Below are 19364 nucleotides of genomic sequence, written 5' to 3'. Positions count from 1 at the left end.
TTAGTAGTAATAGAATTCTGACATCTCTGTGACTTATGAATGTTTCCTTGAATCTGGCTGTCACAGATTATCTGGGGACAAAGTTCAAATCATTGTCCCATATTTTCATGTATCAATTAATGAGTGGAAAATTTGTCATCTGATTTATGCTGTACCATTTAAGGATTATATTGAAACTTAGTTCAAATTGTTTCACATTCAGTCAAGTTTTACCACAGATTTGACAAGAATCCCACCCTAGTTAGTTACTGCTGTCTCAAAAGCACATTGTGGTGGTAAGATTCTCACTAGGAGGTGGTCCTGCAGCAGAGGCCAACAAGCAGTTATACCCAGACATGAGCAAAGTCAAAATATATAGATTTGGTTTAGGTCCACACACAGTAAAAATTGTAACCTTGAAATTTTCCCTGGGTGCACTGTACTCTCTTCAGAACTAGAGGCTAGGTTTTCCTAAGTAATTTTTAAATTTTGAGGGAGTGCATGTCTTTCCTTCTTTTTTCTTTTGTAATTGGTTCCTTGAATTGGTTTATTAGAATTGCAAAAGTCTGGTGCAGTAGCATGGTGATTTTAACTTTTGCTTTGGTTATGTAAAAATATTTTAAAACTAATCTGACAAGAATTTGACTTACAGGTCAGCTTAGACATTATGTTGGGAAAAGAAGCAAGAGGAAGAGTAGCCATAAATGTCTTGGGAGAAACCTAATGCAGATGCATTCTTTACACTGCATGCTTGGCCTGGGTTGTGCTGCCTTCAGCACCCTGCTATCTCAAGAACCCTTATTGAAGGGAACCAAAGGGGAAACTAAGCATAGGCACGTGCTAAAAATAAAAGCGCCCTAGGAGCACTTAAGCATTTTATTTCTGTATGTGCATCAGGAAGTAAATTATTTTACCAAAATTTTGGGATACTGGGCATAGCTTTATTCCTTTTAGCAGATTTGAATACTATAAAGATTGAAGGAGCAGCTTGTATGATACAGAATTGACTATGTGTGTGTGTGTGTGTGTGTGTTTGTGTGTGTGTGTATAATGTATACACACAGAGATTCTTAATTTCTCAGTTGAAAAAATGAGATTAAAATGAAGTTGAAAAATAGGTGGAATTAAAAGAAATGTTTTCCTTTTTTTAATCTCAAGGGACTATCTTAAAGGATAACTAATTTCAGAGCATGATGTAAAATATTACATGGGATTTATGATTAGTGAGAGCATTTCTTTTTAGATATAGGCAAATAAAGTAAAAATATTACTTCATTTTAAAAGTGTCTGTGCCAGGATGTGTAAGAATAGCAGTAATAATTAGAAATTTTAATTGGAAATTAAGATTGATTTATAGTCTCAATTGAATCATTTAATTCAGTGTCACTTTTTAAATGTCACACAATTTTTCAGTTTCCCAGTGTTGTTTTCTGGAAAATGTAATCAAAGGTTCAAAACAACGAATGTGAATTCACGTTGAATAACACTTGCTAAGCATAAGATGTTTCAATCAAACCTGTGGGGCTAAACTACTATGTGGAAATTTTTAATTTATTATAACCTATAGAAATCTTAACAGTTAAGAGGTATTACCATGAGTATTGTGCAAATTGTGTTTTCTTTCTCCTAACATCTTTCTTTCACTATTAAATATTTATGTTTCCAAACTCCACTCATCAAGTTATCATGTTTATAAGAACAGTAGTAAGTTCATTTGAAAAGAGAAACTGTCCTTTTTATTTTCTCCCAGCCATTTCTTCTGGAAAATGGTTTCAAATTTAAGTATTAATATAGTTTATTCAGAAGATAATATATAAGATAGTTATATAAACTAGGGGAAAATACAAATTTATATTCAGATAAATTTTGTCTATGAACTTTTCAAAGGACTCCTAAAATCATGAGCTTAAGGAGATAGAAGTTTTTCTCTAAAACCTAATTGAATATTTAGATTAGTATGTGAAACTGGTATCACTTTGTTTTTACTTTACATGTGAGGAATGCTTATATTTTGATTCTATGTTACTATTTTCAAAATATGCTTTTAGTTTGAATCATAAACAGAAACGTCTCTAAAAGAACACATTATTTTGTTTTAATGATTATGTTAGTCCTCAGACCTATTTTTGAAAGAAGTGGAGAAGAGTAATCTATTAACCTGACTAAAACAGCTAATTCATTGGAACATGTGAGGTGAATTCCTTTTATTATAATACAGTTATCTTTATTTCAAATAATTTTATGAAATTATTATAATAAAATATTAATGAAAAAAGGTTTAAATATTTTAGATAACGTTTCTGATTAAGGGTTTATGTGTGATATGTAAATTCAGATATTTGAATAATACTTGCTAGACTTCCAAATCATAAAATGTTTAATAAAACCTGTATGACAGTCTACTATACAGGATTTTGTAATTTATAATCATAGAAAAGGAACAGTTTACAAATTATATTGTGGAATAATATTGTGTTGATCAAAAGATGTACTGAAGGATTTAATTTATGCATTGGGCATTTCTTGTCTCCTTTCAGTAGCTGTGATAGAAGCTATTGGTGACATAATCTGAAATAATTGCTTTATAAATATTTTATCTAGAGGAAAAAATTCTACCTGTAAGTTTGATTTGTAATTCTTAGTATATGTTAAATGTTTCTTTTTAATGTTTGGTTTTAGCCTGTTTAGAAGTAGGTGCTCTGGGCTGGAGAGATGGCTCAGTGGTTAAGAGCACTGACTGCTCTTCCAGAGGTCCTAAGTTCAAATCCCAGCAACTACATGGTGCCTCACAACCATCTGTAATGAGATCTGATGCCCTCTTCTGGTGTGTCTGAAGACAGCTACAGTGTACTTACATATAATAAATAAATAAATCTTTAAAAAAAAAAAAGGAAATAGGAGATCCTTTAAAAAAAAGATGTGGACTGTTTGCTTACGTTCTCCACAAATGTTAGTTAGTACTAGGCATATGAGAGGTCAAGAGAGAAGAAAACATTGGTAGGGACTACATTAGATTGTCCCATTGAGTGTGACTATTTTGATATAAAATATTAAATGAGTCAGTATATATAAAGAAAGCCTAGAGCTTTCTTTACTATAGAGCAAATATTGGTGAATTGTTAGAAATAGGTTATCTTCAGTTACTTTTCAGTGTTATCGATGGAATGTGGAGGTTATGAGAAACACTTTATGTCAGTGACTGATGGGTGAAAGAGTAAGTTCTTAAGCATTTATATCTTAAGGTATAAAATCATGTTTAAAAACTCAAATTAACTAATCTTGAAAAACAACTTAGCACCAGTTATGATATTCTCTGTAGTCCAGCACTGTAGCAGTTTTGTGACTGTAAGAATACTGGTGTTTACCCAACTATGAGCTCTGATTTTGAGTTTAGAAACTGTCATCACTTAAATTATAAAATTAACTCAAGTGAAAAAAGTAATAATAAAAGCATAAGATTAACCTTTTATTTTCTTTTTGTTTATTATAAATTTTTGTCATTAATCTTAAAGATATAATATTTCATGTTCTGTATATATTTCATTCTGTCATTAATGAAAAATGACTAGAATGAATCTTGATACCTAACAAGTTAAAACTTCATGAGAGGCGTGAAGAGACCTAGGTATTTGTACTGCTCTCTCTTGTTTTTGTCTTCTAGAATTGTTTTTACTCTGTACTCTATAGTACATTCTTCAGTCCCCTTTTTTAAAAATGTTTATTTATTTTATGTATGTGAGTACACTGTCGCTGTCTTCAGAACAGGGCATGGGATCCCATTACAAATGATTGTGAGCCACCATGTGGTTTCTGGAAATTGAACTCAGGACCTCTGAAAGAACAGTCAGTGCTCTTAACCACTGAGCCATCCCTCCAGCCCCCATTCTCCAGTCTTAACAACTGCATTCCTATTTTGATTAGTTTTAAGTATTAAAGTTTGCATGAGATTTTATTTGAAAGTTGTATTCTGATTCTAGAAATGATAACCATTGCTGTTCCCAAGTTTGATCTTACCACTCTCCTGTTATACAGCCTTGTAATGTGGCTTTATTTCTTATTGTTCACTTATTGTTCACTGCTAATAAGACTTTTCTTGGGGGCTGGAGGGATGGCTCAGTGGTTAAAAGCACTGACTACTCTTCCAGAGGTCCTGAGTTCAATTCTCAGCCAACCACATGGTGGCTCACAACCATCTGTAATGGGGATCTGGCACCCTCTTCTGGTGTGTCTGAAGACAGCTACAGTGTGATTACATGAAATGAATAAAGACTCCTTTATCTAGCTCCTGTTTCATTTTTCATCTCTTAATTACTCTCATTTCCTTTTCATGTAAACTCTGAATTCTAGTGCTGTGTAAATTGTTTTCTGCTCTCTGACTGGAAAAAGGTACTTCTACCTTTGCATGTTGAATAGCCACCATTCACAGTTAGCTAGACTATTTGATCCTTTAGAACCTTGGTGATATTTCCAGGAAAATGTTCCATACATTATTTTATAACTATGACCTCTTTGACATCTTAAGAGCAGAGACCATCCAGTTTACCTTATTTCTATACTACTTGGTGTTCATTCAGTATTCAGATATCTACTGAGTATTCAGAATTTGAGAGACAGCAGAATTGCTTTAATGTAAAGTCGTATGAATAAAATATCCCATACATTGAGTCTGTGGAAAGGAACTAGCAAGTGTTGGGCATTATGCTAAACATTAAAAAAGATGACACTTAGGAGGACTTACGAAGAATAATAAAACTTAGAGATACATTGTGAGGGGAAATAGATTAGGTGCTAGAGCTTTCTGAGATGGCCTAGATTCAGGCGTCTGATCCTAATGCTATTGTGAAAGCACTTTAATAATTCTATACCATTTTGGCTGCCTATAAAGTAGTTCTTCATAAGTGATTAAAGTTAACAGACTCAAAAGGGAATTCAAGTGTCAAGGTATATAATATCCACACTCATAAAGGTTAAAAAGGGGCCTGAAGCTATCCATCTAAATTCAAATTTCCCCCTGCCTGTCATTAGCTATGTGATATGACAAACTATTTGACCATTCTGTGCCTTCTTTTTCTCACTTGTAAAATGAAGATAAGAATATTGTGAAGAATGTGTATGAACTAATGCGTGTTAAGCACTTAGAATATGTGACATAAAGAATACTCCATACAAGGTATAATTTTAAAGAAGTACCCAATCTAAGGTTTTACATTCCTCAGTTTTTCACCATCAGCTGCAGTCTGAAAATATTAAATTGAAAATTTCAGAAATAGTACATAGGTTTTCATGCCATTCTGTAGCATGATAAAAATCTTACACTGTCCCAAGAAGGGTGTGACTCATCCTTTCATACAGGCAATGTATTTGTGTTGTATCTGCTACCTACTACAGTGCAGGCTGTCTAATCACCTATCCAGTATCGCAGTGCATTTAGCCAGGCACTATCACTTACTCCATATTGTTTTGTAGTCATTGTGTGATTTCCTATCACATGGTAAGAAAAGTACAGTGCAAGATTTATGTGAGACTACCTTCACAAATTTTATTACAGAATGTCACTATAGTTATATCTTACTAGTCCTTATCTTTAATCTTCGCTGTCCCTAATCTGTTAACATTACCATCAGTATGTATTCATAGGGGATAACATAGTATATGTAAGATTCAGTATTTTCTTATGCAGGTATCCATCTACTCAGAGTATTGGGACATACTCTTGGAAAATAAGATGTATGTATGAAGGGGATACACTACTATTGTTACCCTGTCTTTAAACAGACCCTTGTTTTAGCATATCCATAGCATAGCTCTTCACTGACTCATTTCTCCCCTCCTTAGTGGACTAGAGACTATTTTGTTAAATGGAGTGGCCTGGGAGATTTGAAACTATGTTGCCCTGGTTTCTGTATCCTGACCTATATAATTCTTCATAGAACCCATAGAAAAGATGAGATAAAGTAGTTAGTCTAGGAATCTGATGACAAGTTGTTTTGTTAACTAAATTTTTTTCTTATATTTTGATCAATCATAATTCTCCTCTCCCTCAATTCCTCTCAGATCTTACCACCTCCCTACCTAGCCTCATGTTCTTTTTCTTTCTTATTCTCAAAGCAAAAGGAAAAAAAAATTAAAACAGACAAACTCAAAGAAAGTTAATAAAGAATACCAAAATAAAGTGCACCAAAACAAAACAACCAAAACCATGGAAACATTTTGTGTTGTTCAACTACTGCTAGGCATGAGGAGTTTTATCAGTGTCATGTGATTGACATATCCTGTGGTACTTGTTGGGAAGCTGACCCAGCAGGTGTCAATTGCATTTTGTCCACTTCCCCTTCTCAGTTCTGGGATTTTGCACTGACAAGTTCTTAAACAGGCCTGAGTGTATACCATCTAAGTCCTAAACTTTCATAGTACTTAGTAGAGAGCAAATGATAAGTATTTAGCTTTTCAAATTTTTCTTGGCTTGTCTTGGCTTGTATTTGTTCCAGAGAAAATATAAACATACTCAGTTAATAAATGAGTAAACTGGGTTTTGGAACAACAAAACTTTTTTTATTTATACCTGCAGAGAGAAAAAATGATAGGGCTTTAATAATTTATCAAGACTGCCTTCTATGATATCCTGATAAATATTTACATTTTGGATATAAACTAAAAACAGTGTTTAGCATTTTTTTTTTTTTTTTTGTGGTAGCTGTGTTGAAAATAGACTGGGATGCAAAGGTACACCAGGTCTTTACGCATTGTTGATGACCTACCAGGGATTCTAGTATATAGAACATAAAAAGGAGTTTACATGCTGAGAATAAGACTAGAAAGTGCTAGAATTTGAATAATATAAAAACACAAAAACATCAGCGAATGATAACTTTTTAATGACAGTGGAATGCTGTGTAATAGTTATCACAAAAGTTTTTAATGCATATGCAAATTGGTCACTAAATTAATATTGTCTTCTAGTTTGAATACATTATGAACGTCAGTACTTTTTTCTCAGTGGCCATTTCGAACCTGTTTTGTCAGTCATTAGATCATAGTAAGGGAAAAAACAATTGTAGAATAAATGCAATTTTGACTAAGCCCATTTCCTCTGTAAAAGACACTGAGTTTGTGTTTAATGTTATCTATCCTTAAATTTTCATGTCACTTCTATAGCATGCCTGTGCATGTGTGTAAAGCCAGACATCTTTGTGATTACTTTTTAAGCCCAGTTTTTTTTTTTTTCTTTTCTTTTTTTCGGAGCTGGGGACCAAACCCAGGGCCTTGCTAGGGCCTTGCTCTTGCTAGGCAAGCGCTCTACCACTGAGCTAAATCCCCAACCCCTTTAAGCCCAGTTTTTACTCCTTGCTGCTGCTGTTCTTGTTTGTGTTTATTTGGAAAAGACCCACACCATTGAGAAATTGTGCAGTACATCAAGTGTTTGGTTACATAGGAAAGTAACTTAGGTTTATATGATCCAACCTGGGTTTAGTCTCCTTAGTAGCAATTCTGTGTCTTCATCTATCTTCCTTTTAGGTTTCTCAGTGTTAATCCTTGCATCTCATTGAGAACTGATTCCCTTCTAGCTTTCACTTACGCATTAACAAAGTAGAACTATGTGTTTGAAGCTTACTCTTATATACAATAAATTTTAAAGAGTATTTGAAGATGATTAATATGTCCTAATTGAGTCTTTTTTTTTCCCAAACTAAGTTGGAGATACCCTAATTCTCAAGCTGCATGGACATAACATGACATAGTTTACAGACTTTCTCCCATCCATATTTCTGAACTCATAACAAAGTCTTTGTTACTGAACCTCTTAAAATATAGAGGCCAAAACTGAACTGACTACTTTAGATGTGGTATGACTTATCACAGAATACAATGGAGCTATTATCTGGTTCTTGTACTTGTATGAATGCAGTTTGAAATTTGCATTACATTTTTGGCAGCAGTATTACCCTTTGATCATACTGAGCTTATGGTCAACTGAAACATTGCCTCTTTGTCATGTGAGCTACTTTAATCTAATATTTTTCTATTTTATTTGTCAGTTAATCCTTTGAAAGTATAGGATATTTTTATAGATCCTTGTTATAAATGTCTAACCATATTTATCTTTATCAACCTTCCTCAGATTTGACTAAAGGTATCAACTGTCTTTCTAAAAATCAGCACATTGTCTATGGCACTTTTCACATGTTGGTTTGCTTTTGTAATTTAATAAATCAGAAGAGAAAAATTACTTTCTATTAGGTCAGTCTTTGGTAGTTACAATACATTATCATAGTCTGTTTGATTGTAGGTCTCAGTCTCCTCTCATCTCTGATCACTCATCCAGTATAAATTTAGTTCAGCCATAAAATGGGGTAGGCACTGGAAAGTCTGGTGTCTTGGGAGTACACCCTTATTGCCCTTATTGTGGTGTTTGTGGCCACATTCAAGCATATGTTTTCTAGCTTGTGGCTCTGCCAGTGGCCCTTACCCACTGTCATGGAACCATCATGCCTTTGGACATTGAGTGTTGGAAAAGAGCAAAAGCTAGTCCTTAACAGACAAGTTATGCTAGAACCCTTAATTTTTGTGTTCAAAGGTACCATGATTTTTGGAGTCATTTTTTGCTGTAGTATGATAGAGCATGAATAGTGTGGTAGTGATATCATTTAAGGTGCAAGAGGATCATAAGTAAGACTCAGGGTCCAAAAACAACTAACAGTTTTAGAAGATGCCTTCAGTTCCCATGGGTTGTTGGTAATTAAGGAAAAGGAGTACATATTATGAAAAAGTCTTTGAATTAGAGGACCTTCTTCACTGCAGCCTTGCTTCAGGTATCAGTAACTGAATGTTTTGAAGTCTGGGTCTATAGTCAGCACTGTCAGAACCTCTTATAACCTGAAAATCATTAAATATGTTTCCATGCCCTCATTCAAAACAAGTTTTAAAAGCAATTTTGATTTTTAATATTTTTAATTTTATTTTTTGCCATGTGTGTTTTGCCTGTGTGTGTGTGTGTGTGTGTGTGTGTGTGTGTGTGTGTGTGTGTGTGTGTGTGTGCGCGCGCGCGCCATGTGCATGCAATACCTGTAGAGGCCAGAGAGGACATGGGGTATCCTGTCATTAGAGTTACAGACAATTGTAAAATACATTTTGGTTGCTAGGAATCAAACCCTGGTCCTCTGGGAGAACAGCAAGTACTCTTAACTGCTGAGCTATCTCTCTAGCCCATCAGAACAAGTATTTAACAGGGTGTACTAATCCAAATGATTATCAGAAGCCTCCATCATAAACCTGATGGTCAGAATTCAGTAAATAAAGTTGTAATCTGTCCAGTTGAACTGTTTGTGCAAGATGTCTACAAAATATGAAGTCCTGATGTATACATTATACTCTTGATATTCAAATTTTCCATTTTGTTGATTCATACCTTATTTTGCATTTTATTTTTCAAAAAATAAACTAGGTTGGAATTCTGTAAAGAAACTCCTCCTTGAGAAGTAAGGAAGAAAATAGTTACCTAGAGTTTAAAAGACATTGTTTTTGTTTGGGTTTTGTGAGTGGGAGGGGTGGTTTTTGTTTGTTTCATTTGGTGGGGTGGTTGAGACAAAGTCTCAAGGTCTGACTATGTAACCTTGGCTGATCTGGAACTTGCTCTGTAGACTAGACTGAACTTGAACTGGTAGAGATTGACTTGTCTGCCCACTGAGTATGGGTATTGTGAGATTAAAGATGTTTGCCACTACTACAACCCCCAGCTTTCTTTTTTTTAAAGAGAGTTTTTAAAAAAGTCTTTGAAACAATGACATGAAATTTTGTGTTACTATACATTGTCCTAGCCTCTAACATTCACTACATTATCAAAAGGAATCATAACCACCTTGGGAGGCTACCTGTCAAAGAGTGAGCCTAAAACCACACAAGGACATGGAGAGCTCAGTTGTTAAAGGACAGGGCAGTCAGGAATGGAAAGAAACTAGAAAGCCTAAGACCAGCGGAAATAAAATACCAAGAGGGGCTGGAGAGATGGCTCAGTGGTTAAGAGCACTGGCTGTTCAAATCCCAGCAACCACATGGTGGTTTACAACCATTTGTAATGAGAGCTGATGCCCTTTTCTGGTGTGTCTGAAGATAGCTACAGTGTACTTACATATAATAAATAAATAAATCTTTAAAAAAAATCAAGAAGAGCTAGTTCCTTCATAGGCAAGTTGTGTTTTACTTTAATCTGGAAATTAACAGCACTTCTTTTTCATTTCTTGGAAACGATCAAATCTGCACATATCATTAGTGTCTCACAAAATTTTTTCTGATCTTCATGGAGTATGAATGAGATGTCCCTTTTATGCTTAAGCAGACACTTGGTCCATAGTTGATAATGATGTTAGGGAGGTTTATATGTGGCCTTGGCCTTGGGGAAGGAACTATACACTGGGAGCAGACTTTACGGTTTAAAAACCTCCTGCTGTCCTCAGTTCATTCTCACTGTCTTTTTTGCTGTTGCTTGCCTTCTGTGATAGTAATGGACTCTTTACCCTCTGGAACCTTAAGCTCAAATAAGCCCTATCTTGTAAAAGATGCTTTGGTTGTGGGTTTTTCTTTTCTTTTCTTTTTTTTTTTCTTTTTTTTAAATGTGAGTACACTGTCTTTAGACACACCAGAAGAGGGCATCAGACCCCATTATAGATGGTTGTGAGCCATCATCTGGTTGCTGGGAATTGAACTCAACCTCTGGAAGAGCAGTCAGTGCTCTTAACCACTGAGCCATCTCTCCAGCCCGGTTGTGGTGTTTTTTGATAGTAATAGAAAAGTAATTCAATCCATAACTGTGATCTAAAAAAAATCATTTTTATAGTCTTTCTATCTTGGGCTTCATTTTTGTTTGCTTTTTTCTTAATTTTTCTATTTTTTTTTCTTTTCCTTTTTTCAGAGCTGGGGACCGAACCCAGGGCCTTGCACTTGCTAGGCAAGCGCACTACCACTGAGGTAAATTCCGAACTCCTTAATTTTTCTATTTTATCTCTTCATATTTATCTTTCCACATTTAAAGACTGTGTTTAAAAAGACTGACTCAAAAGTGAGAAACAGTTCTGTAAGTCATCTGCTAATAAACAAGTCCAACGAACCTGACCTGGCCTTTGTTCTTCTTTTTGCATAGTAAGTAATTTGATTTTCTTAATGTTTGTGGCCAGTTTGGGTTGTTTTTGTTTTGTCTTTCTTCTTGTACTATTGTTTGTTGGTTTTGTTGTAAAATAGGGTCTCACTCCTTAGCCTGGGCTGTTTTTGAACTCATTCTGTACCCGAGGTGTCCTCAACAGCAGTCTATTCACTTAGCTTCCAGAATGCTGAGATTACCTACAGGAGCCACCACACATCTTAGGTCTGTTTTTCTTTAATCAAGTTTATTAGCATTTAAACATTATAAAATAAGCTGCATGAATTGAAAAGTATAACATTTGATATGCGTTGACATGTTAAACCCATGAAACCACCGTCAGAATCAAGATGCTAAACCTGTCCCTCCCCCACATTTTCTAGTCCTCATTTAAATCCTTGCCTATTTTCTAGGCAACCATTTTTTGTTTTCTTTCGCTTTGCATTTATTTGTATGTCTTGGCATAAGGTATACACACTTCTCTTGCACTAGACAATTTTGAGATTTATTCATGCTGTATTTCTTCATGTATCAATGGTTGCTCCTGTATTACTAAGTAGAGTTCTGTTGTGGATATAGTAATAGTTTGTGTATTCAGTCACCTGCTGAGACTGTGGGTTTTCTAATTGTTGACTTTGAGAAGTAGGCTTATGTGAGTGAGCATCTATGAATGTGTTTTTATATGAGCATTTCCTTTGGAGTAAAATGGCTAACTCAATTGATAAATAGAAGTTTAACATGAATATTTAGTGTCTTCATATTTATTTTCTATATCTTTTATGATACATCTGTTTGAATTGTTTATCTATGTTTTTTAAACTGGATTGTTCCCTTAAGTTTTAAAGATTATTCATGTGTTCTAATTATTCATTAGATCTCAAACTTACAGATATTTTTGTTAGTCTGTCCTTTATCTCTTCATACTCATTCTCCCCACTTCCTTCAACTTTGTGTATATGTGCATGCCCATACACACACACACACACACACACACACACACACACACACACACACAGTAACATATACACTGGTGACTTCAGATGCCAGAAGTGGTACTGTCTCTTGAAGAGTTCATAAATCTATGATTAGGTGGATTATGCTTTTAGTGTTATATCCACTTTTTTTTTTTTTTTTTTTTGTTCTAGTACAAGATAGTAAGTTCTAGGCTTGTATGTAGGTCAGTGATACATTTGGGGTAAATTTTATATATATAAAATGACATAAAGTACCATTTGTCATTTGTTGGAAATCATTCTTGTTTACATTAAATTGCCTTTACACATTTGTCAACAATCCATTGTCTATGTATATAACATATAGTATATATTTAGTTCTGTTTTCAAATTCTGTTCTGTCCAGTTGAGGTATTTGTTTTGATTCCTGTACTGTGTGGTTGTGGAATATTAGTGTTAAATGTAAATATAATGAGTGTTGGCATCCTAAAATGTTAGTTCTTTAGTACTTTTTCCAAACTGTTCTTGCTAGTCTGGATTCTTTACATTTGATGAATTTTAGAATGAGTTGTGAAGTTTTTTGTTTTGTTATCGTTTTGCTTACTGAGGAGTGAGGCATGGAAACTCATGCCTATAATACCACTGCTAGGGAGACTTAAGGTAGAGGAGCAGTAGTTGGAGGCTAGCCTGGGCTACATAGCAAATTCTAAACAAGATTGAAGTGAAACTCTGTTTTAGTGGGAGAATAAAAAGCCTATTTAGATTTAGAGTAGGATTCAACCAGCTCTCTAGATGACTTTGAAAGGAATCAACATCTTAAACATAATGAGCCTTCTGACTCATAAACATGGTGTAGCACTCTATTCTTTTTTTCCCCTCTATCTTTATCAACTTGGGTATTTCTTATTTACATTTCAATTGTTATTCCCTTTCCTGGTTTCTGGGCCAACATCCCCCTAACCTTTCCCCCTCCCCTCTCTATGGGTATTCTCCTCCCCATCCTCCCCCCATTACCACCCTTCCCCCAACAGTCACATTCACTGGGGCTTCATCCTTGGCAGGACCAAGGTCTTCCCCTTCCACTGGTGCTCTCACTAGGCTATTCATTGCTACCTATGAGGTTGGAACCCAGGGTCAGTCCATGTATAGTCTTTGGGTAGTGGCTTAGTCCCTGGAAGCTCTGGTTGTTTGGCATTGTTGTTCATATGGGGTCTCAAGCCCCTTCAAGCTCTTTCAGTCCTTTCTCTGATTCCTTCAATGGGGGTCCTATTCTCAGTCCAGTGGTTTGCTGCTGGCATTTGCCTATGTATTTGCTGTATTCTGGCTGTGTCTCTCAGGAGAGATCTACATCCGGTTCCTGTCAGCCTGCACTTCTTTGCTTCATCCATCTTATCTAGTTTGGTGGCTGTATGTGTATGGGCCACATGTGGGGCAGGCTCTGAATGGGTGTTCCTTCTGCCTCTGTTCTAAACTTTGCCTCCCTATTCCCTGCCAAGGGTATTCTTGTTCCCCTTTTAAAGAATGAGTGAAGCATTCGCATTTTGGTCATCCTTCTTGAGTTTCCTGTGTTCTGACTCTAAATTACCTTAATTTTTTCTTAGCTCTTTTCAGTATTCTCTTTTCATCCTGTATATATGAGGATTATACTCTTTGTTATTCTTAAAAAACATAAGACTTGTTTTTTAAAAGAGCTAGATGTCATTTAACTTGTCTTTTTCCTTGCTTATTGGAACTGTCTGACAGAAATGACAAGTTTATTGTTTTAAGAATCAAGGCTTGTTTGAGTCATTTTTCCTGTTATTGTTTTTTAAAAGTAAGATTATGATAATATTTAGTCTACAAATTTACAATATAGATAACTTGGAACCTGAAGCTTAGATACTTGGCTGAATTGATATGCTATTACCTAAAAGGGAAATATTGAAAAATGTAAAAAAAGTAAGTTCATATTTTAAGTATCACCTTTATTCTGTTCCTTTCCTTTAATTAAGTCACATAAATAATTTCAAGTGCCAGTTTCTTGTCTGTAAAGTAAAATAATACCCATTTTATGGAGTCACATTAAAGCAGATTGTACCATATTTTATAAGGAGCCTAGAATAATTATATGGATCCAGTTCCTATTTTGTTTGTTGTTTCCGACAACAAATCCTTTACACTGTGTGCCTATTACTTTCCCAGATCATGAGATCATGGGAGTCAAAAACATCAGACAAGCATCTTTCATGAAGCTTTTATGCTAGCACACTATGACAGAGTCATACAGAAAACATGGGATGAAGCAAACTACATTGTTTTAGAATTGAAGGCGGAGCTGTGGGAAAGGATGATCAGGGTGGGAGCCCACTTGAGTGTGTGTCATTAGGGCAGAGAGAAGGTAAGATGTGAGTAGAAACCTCAATATTTGAAGGAGTCTTGCATGGCAACTGGTATGGAATGCTCACTTTAGAGTAGGGAAACTAAGCAAACTGAAAGAATTTTAAAAAGCAGAGTTTCTTAGTCAGAGGCATCACTTGAGGACAGGATTGCATTTTTAATGCTGAGGAAATGGAAATGCCATGATCAGTAGATTTACTGTGCATTGCCAGGGACCTTTGGAAATGGGAACCAGCAGTAAGACATCAGCAAGCTCATAGAATTTAGAAGCGTGAATTGCTAGTAGTCTAGGAAGCATTAGAGCAGTGGTTCTGTGGGTCATGACACCTTTGGAGTTGAACAACCCTTTCACAGGGGTCACACATCAGATATCCTGAATATCAGATATTTATTTATATTATGTTTGTAGCAGTAGCAAAATTAGAGTTAATGAAGTAGCAATGAAGATAATTTTATGGTTGGGACTTGACACAACTGAGGAATTGCATTAAAAGGTTACAGCACTAGGAATACGAGAACCACTACATTACAGCAAAAGACTACTTTTTCCTGGTCCAAAAGCCCTCAAGACTCTAGGAAGTCTAAGTCTTGGCTATCTAAAGAAAACACATTTTACATTACTTAAATTTAATATGGTTTATTGCATACTTGTGTTTTCTGAAACAAGTTTGTAGCTTTTCTTTTGAAACTCTTATGCCAGCCAGCTAGCTGAATAATTAAGTATATAGTTTTGGTTTCATATCGGAGCATAGTTACCTTCCATGTAAAGGTAGGTTTTCAGTAAAGATGTGCAAGCATCCATTATTAGTAATGATTCCATTATAGAATCTTAAAATCACTGAGCAGAGTAGCCCTTAAAAATTAGTATTTCTCTTATAGACCATTATAATCCAAAGAAAACAAATGGCATATATTACATAAATATTGACCAAAGTACAGACCTGGTTTTGAGTATCTTAGCTAACAGGTGAAGAGATTCTTGAGGAAAATATGAAGCCAGGCACACCAGTTTGCTGTGTCTGTTGCATTCTTCAGTGTTGGTCATCTGTTTCTTACCTGTACTGTTTACACTTATCTTTGGACTAAAAGCACTAGGTTAAGTCAGTCACTTAATATCAAAACAGACAAGTAAATGACCACACTGTACATTAAATATTGTGACTGGCAAGCTTAGATTGTTGTAGTTGGGTGTAGTATAAGCATTTCTGTTCAGTAGCTTTAAGTTTAAGGTCTTCTCTCATACAGACTTGGATAGGCTTAGACCCTCTCTTCAGTGATATATTACATTGCCTTGGCTATTTATACATAACTGTACTGTTTAGCCTCCCTGCCATCCACCATGGTTAAACACTGTAGTTTGAAGCCCATGTGTCAAACCTGGTAGGCTAATCTGTGCCTAAACAATAATACTTGTCTGGACAGCCACTATAATGGCAGCATTTATTATAAATAAAACCGCAGTTAGAAGATAGCAGATGTAGCTCATAGCATGCATAAGTCTATGAGTTTCAACCTACACACACACACACACACACACACACACACACACACACTCTCTCTCTCTCTCTCACTCTCTCTCTCTCTCTCTCTCTCTCTCTCTGCAAGGGTGGGGTGGAGTGGGAAAGGATTGGATCTACCACCAAATTATATCCCATCTTCTTTATTCGTTTAAACAGGGTCTCACTAATTTCCCCAGCCTTGCTTTGAACTTGTAATCCTCCTGCCTCATCCTCCCAAGTAGCTAGGATTGTAGACCCATGCTGTCAGACCAAGCTAATTCTAAGTTTTTAAAATAATTTCAAGGGGTTGGGGATTTAGCTCAGTGGTAGAGCGCTTGCCTAGGAAGTGCAAGGCCCTGGGTTCGGTCCCCAGCTCCGAAAAAAAGAACCAAAAAAAAAAAAAAAAAATTCAAAAGGTAACCTAGGAACAGTGATCTTTTCGCTTGTTAATTTGTGCATTTTGACTTTATGGCATGCCTGATCCTGAAAAAACTAGCACATGAAGTTTCATTGTTGATTTCTAGTCAGAATCTTAAAGACAGTAGGAATCATTTAGAAAGCAACAGATAAAGGAGTGCTGTAATTAGGGAGGAACTACAGCCTCCTTCTAAGCCTGTGTCTTTCAAAAGCTTAGAATTTTCTATAAAACCTAAACATTAGCTTTTGACCAGGTGTATTTTATTTTAGCTCTTAAGTCTGTTTTTTAAAGTTGAATCAAAAGGGAAGATAATTTCTGTCTTCCACACAAAGAATGTTCACATTTGTATTTTTAGAACCCATTTCCATACCCCAGAGTCTGCATTTGTTTAAAGAATATCTTTTTTCTTCAAAGACTTCTGAATTTATGTGTCCATAAGACCAAAATCTGTAAATATGGCATACATTGTTGAGAATATTAGTTGATTCCTGACAACTGTATTACATCTGCACAAAATATTAGATGACAGCCATTTTTGACAGTCTACTGTTGCAGATGATCTGACATTATCCTTCTCTGGCGTCATGTGAGGATAAAGCTGTTATTCGTCTTTGTCTTTCTCCTAGGTCTTAGGAAGAAGAGAACTAGAATTTTAAAATTTTAACTGAGAAAATTAAACTTAAGTTAGCAGACTAAAATATGATGAACTCAAATTGTGTGTGTGACGATTACCCCCATTATTTCATGTGGCTAAAGTGGAACTATGGATGTATTTACAAAGGGTAAATAAGGTATACAGAGGGAGAACTTGATGTTTAAGACACCTCCTTCCATAATGCACTTGAAACTGCCAGGTTGTTGAACATCTCTGCAATAATTAATCATCCTTCTCAGTTAACACTACAGAGAGCATAGCAATGGTACAGGAGTAGACTCTGGAACCAGGCACTGCATGCAGGTTCTGGACAGGTTGCTTTTATTTACAAAAAGAGGATGATACAGTTATTACGTCGTAGTGTTTTCTTGGGGATTGAGCAAGTTAATGTATACAAACCAGTAAGTATACAAAAAATAAGGATGATTACTCTTTCTTTATGGATACATGTCTGATATTTTCAAGTTGCTAGTTATAGTGAAGTTTTCATAAACAATTTGACATTTGAACTAGATCTTGAAAGACTTTAAAAATTGAAATACAAAGAATTCAAAACTGTAAGAGCCATATGAATAAAGTAAAGAATGGTTTTTATTTCAATTTATTTTATGCTAGCCATTTACCTGCCATTGAGCTTTACATTATCTTAGTCATTCCTGGCAATAATCCATTAAGATAGGTACTTTAAGGGATTTTACAAATGGGAAAGGAGTCACAGAAAAATAGTCATTTTTCCAAAGTTCCCAGAGTTAAATTTTTGGCCTAGTTCTGTCAAATTGTAAAGCTCAGGTGGGTTCTTAATTACTATCTATAGAGTACTGCCTTCTGAAGAGCAGACTTTCAGAAGATCACCCTGAGAGTCTCTGGTTGTGGCTTTGGTAGTCATTTTAGGAAGCCAAGAGAGACATAGAGCACAGGTCTGTCTTTTCTGAGAACATTGTTGTTTAGCAATTCTGTCAGCATAAGATTGCTTGTTTCTGAAGTGGAGTAGGTATGCTTTGGTTTTTGAAGTTTGTACTATTTTCCTTGCTAAAAATGACACAAATTTCCCATTGGTATCCTGATTGACATCATAGACTTCCCAGTTACCCCTTGTGTTGCTGGAAATGATTCTCTGTGAGTGCCCTTTGCAGCTCTCTACATCAAAGAGATGTCTACAGTTGTGGTCCCAGTCTTCAAGCATCATGCTTTCATTTGGTGAGGTTTGTTTAAAATGTCCTTAGGATAGTTTCATTATGCTGCTGTTTACTCCTTCCATCCTGCAGCTACTTGTCACATCGACTTTTTTTGTTTTGTTTTGTTGAAACTGCTAGTGAATTTGTGATCGCTTAGATTTTTTTTCCTCATTCAAACACCATCCTGGCCTTTACAGATTAAAAAAAAAAATTTAACCCCATCTCCTATCCTCTTCTAGTAGTTTGGTAGCAGTTATCTTCTCCGACTCAGTGCCTTAGAGCCGGTTCTTTAATGTCATTACTATAGTTCTGAAGTTGAGAAGTTGTGAATCAAAGAACCAGCCTCTGGTAAAACTTCATAGTATATCATCTAATGGCAGAGCAAAGAACAGATGTGCAGAGAGGTAGTGGGCAGAATATGCTGGGGAGATGGGATGAATTGATACTATATCAAGGTTCCTTTTCCATATAATTCTCCAACTTACTGTGTGTTAGCATTACTCCATTTCTTAAGGAAGGACCTTGTTATCTGTCACTCCTTAAAAGCCTTACTTCCCACCATTATTGCCTTGAGGGGTTTTCAAACATACTAACTTTGGGAGGCATCTAGAAACCATAACAGTTTCTTATAACAATATTGTTGAAAATATCTTCATTATGGATTGTCACATGTTAGTTCTATTGAGGTATCTAAATTATTTCCAACATTATACAAGAGAAGTTGTGGCAAATGTGGTATAATCTGTGTGTGTGTGTGTGTGTGTGTGTGTGTGTGAACATTTTTTACAAATTGACTTTATGAAAACCTCCAGTTAATTGCACAGTTCCACTGACATTTTTGTTTGGACATGCTTGCCTATACATTTTTCTACTTTTGTCAAGTAATGGTAAACCAAAAAGTTAACGTGCTACTACTTCTGGCATTAAGAAGAATACTGCTGGGGTTGGGGATTTGGCTCAGTGGCAGAGCGCTTGCCTAGGAAGCGCAAGGCCCTGGGTTCGGTCCCCAGCTCCGGAAAAAAAGAACCAAAAAAAAAAAAAAAAAGGAAGAAGAATACTGCTCTGTTAATCAGAGGAGCTCAAGGCCCCCCAAACAATACAATCAGCACTGCTGTTGGTTACCTTCCAGAAATAGATAATAAGACCCTGTTGCTGAAGATACCACATGCCTTGGTCAT

At 35.6% G+C, this 19364-nt stretch overlaps 2 long non-coding RNA genes across 6 annotated transcripts in view; one reads left to right on the top strand and one right to left on the bottom strand.

The window, feature by feature from the left end:
- LOC148004835 (uncharacterized) overlaps positions 1–15508 on the bottom strand; it is a 122547-nt gene extending 107039 nt beyond the window's left edge. Inside the window, exon 1 of one of the 2 annotated variants that reach the window (XR_015625664.1) lies at positions 15381–15508. This is a non-coding gene — a long non-coding RNA (uncharacterized LOC148004835). The remainder of the gene's footprint in view (positions 1–15380) is intronic. The other variant, XR_015625665.1, reaches the window with a different exon arrangement.
- The window catches only part of LOC148004834 (uncharacterized), a 57300-nt gene that overhangs the window by 2438 nt on the left and 35498 nt on the right, over positions 1–19364 (top strand). Inside the window, exon 2 of one of the 4 annotated variants that reach the window (XR_015625659.1) lies at positions 10886–10941. The exons of the other annotated variants lie outside the window; for them this stretch is intronic. This is a non-coding gene — a long non-coding RNA (uncharacterized LOC148004834). The remainder of the gene's footprint in view (positions 1–10885; positions 10942–19364) is intronic. 4 annotated transcript variants of the gene reach the window in all.

Source organism: Rattus norvegicus, chromosome 7, assembly GCF_021556685.1.
Source record: "Rattus norvegicus strain SHRSP/BbbUtx chromosome 7, alternate assembly SHRSP_T2T, whole genome shotgun sequence".
Classification (NCBI taxonomy): domain Eukaryota; kingdom Metazoa; phylum Chordata; class Mammalia; order Rodentia; family Muridae; genus Rattus; species Rattus norvegicus.
Note: the sequence above shows the minus strand (reverse complement) of the source record. Positions and strands in the feature narration are given on the sequence as shown.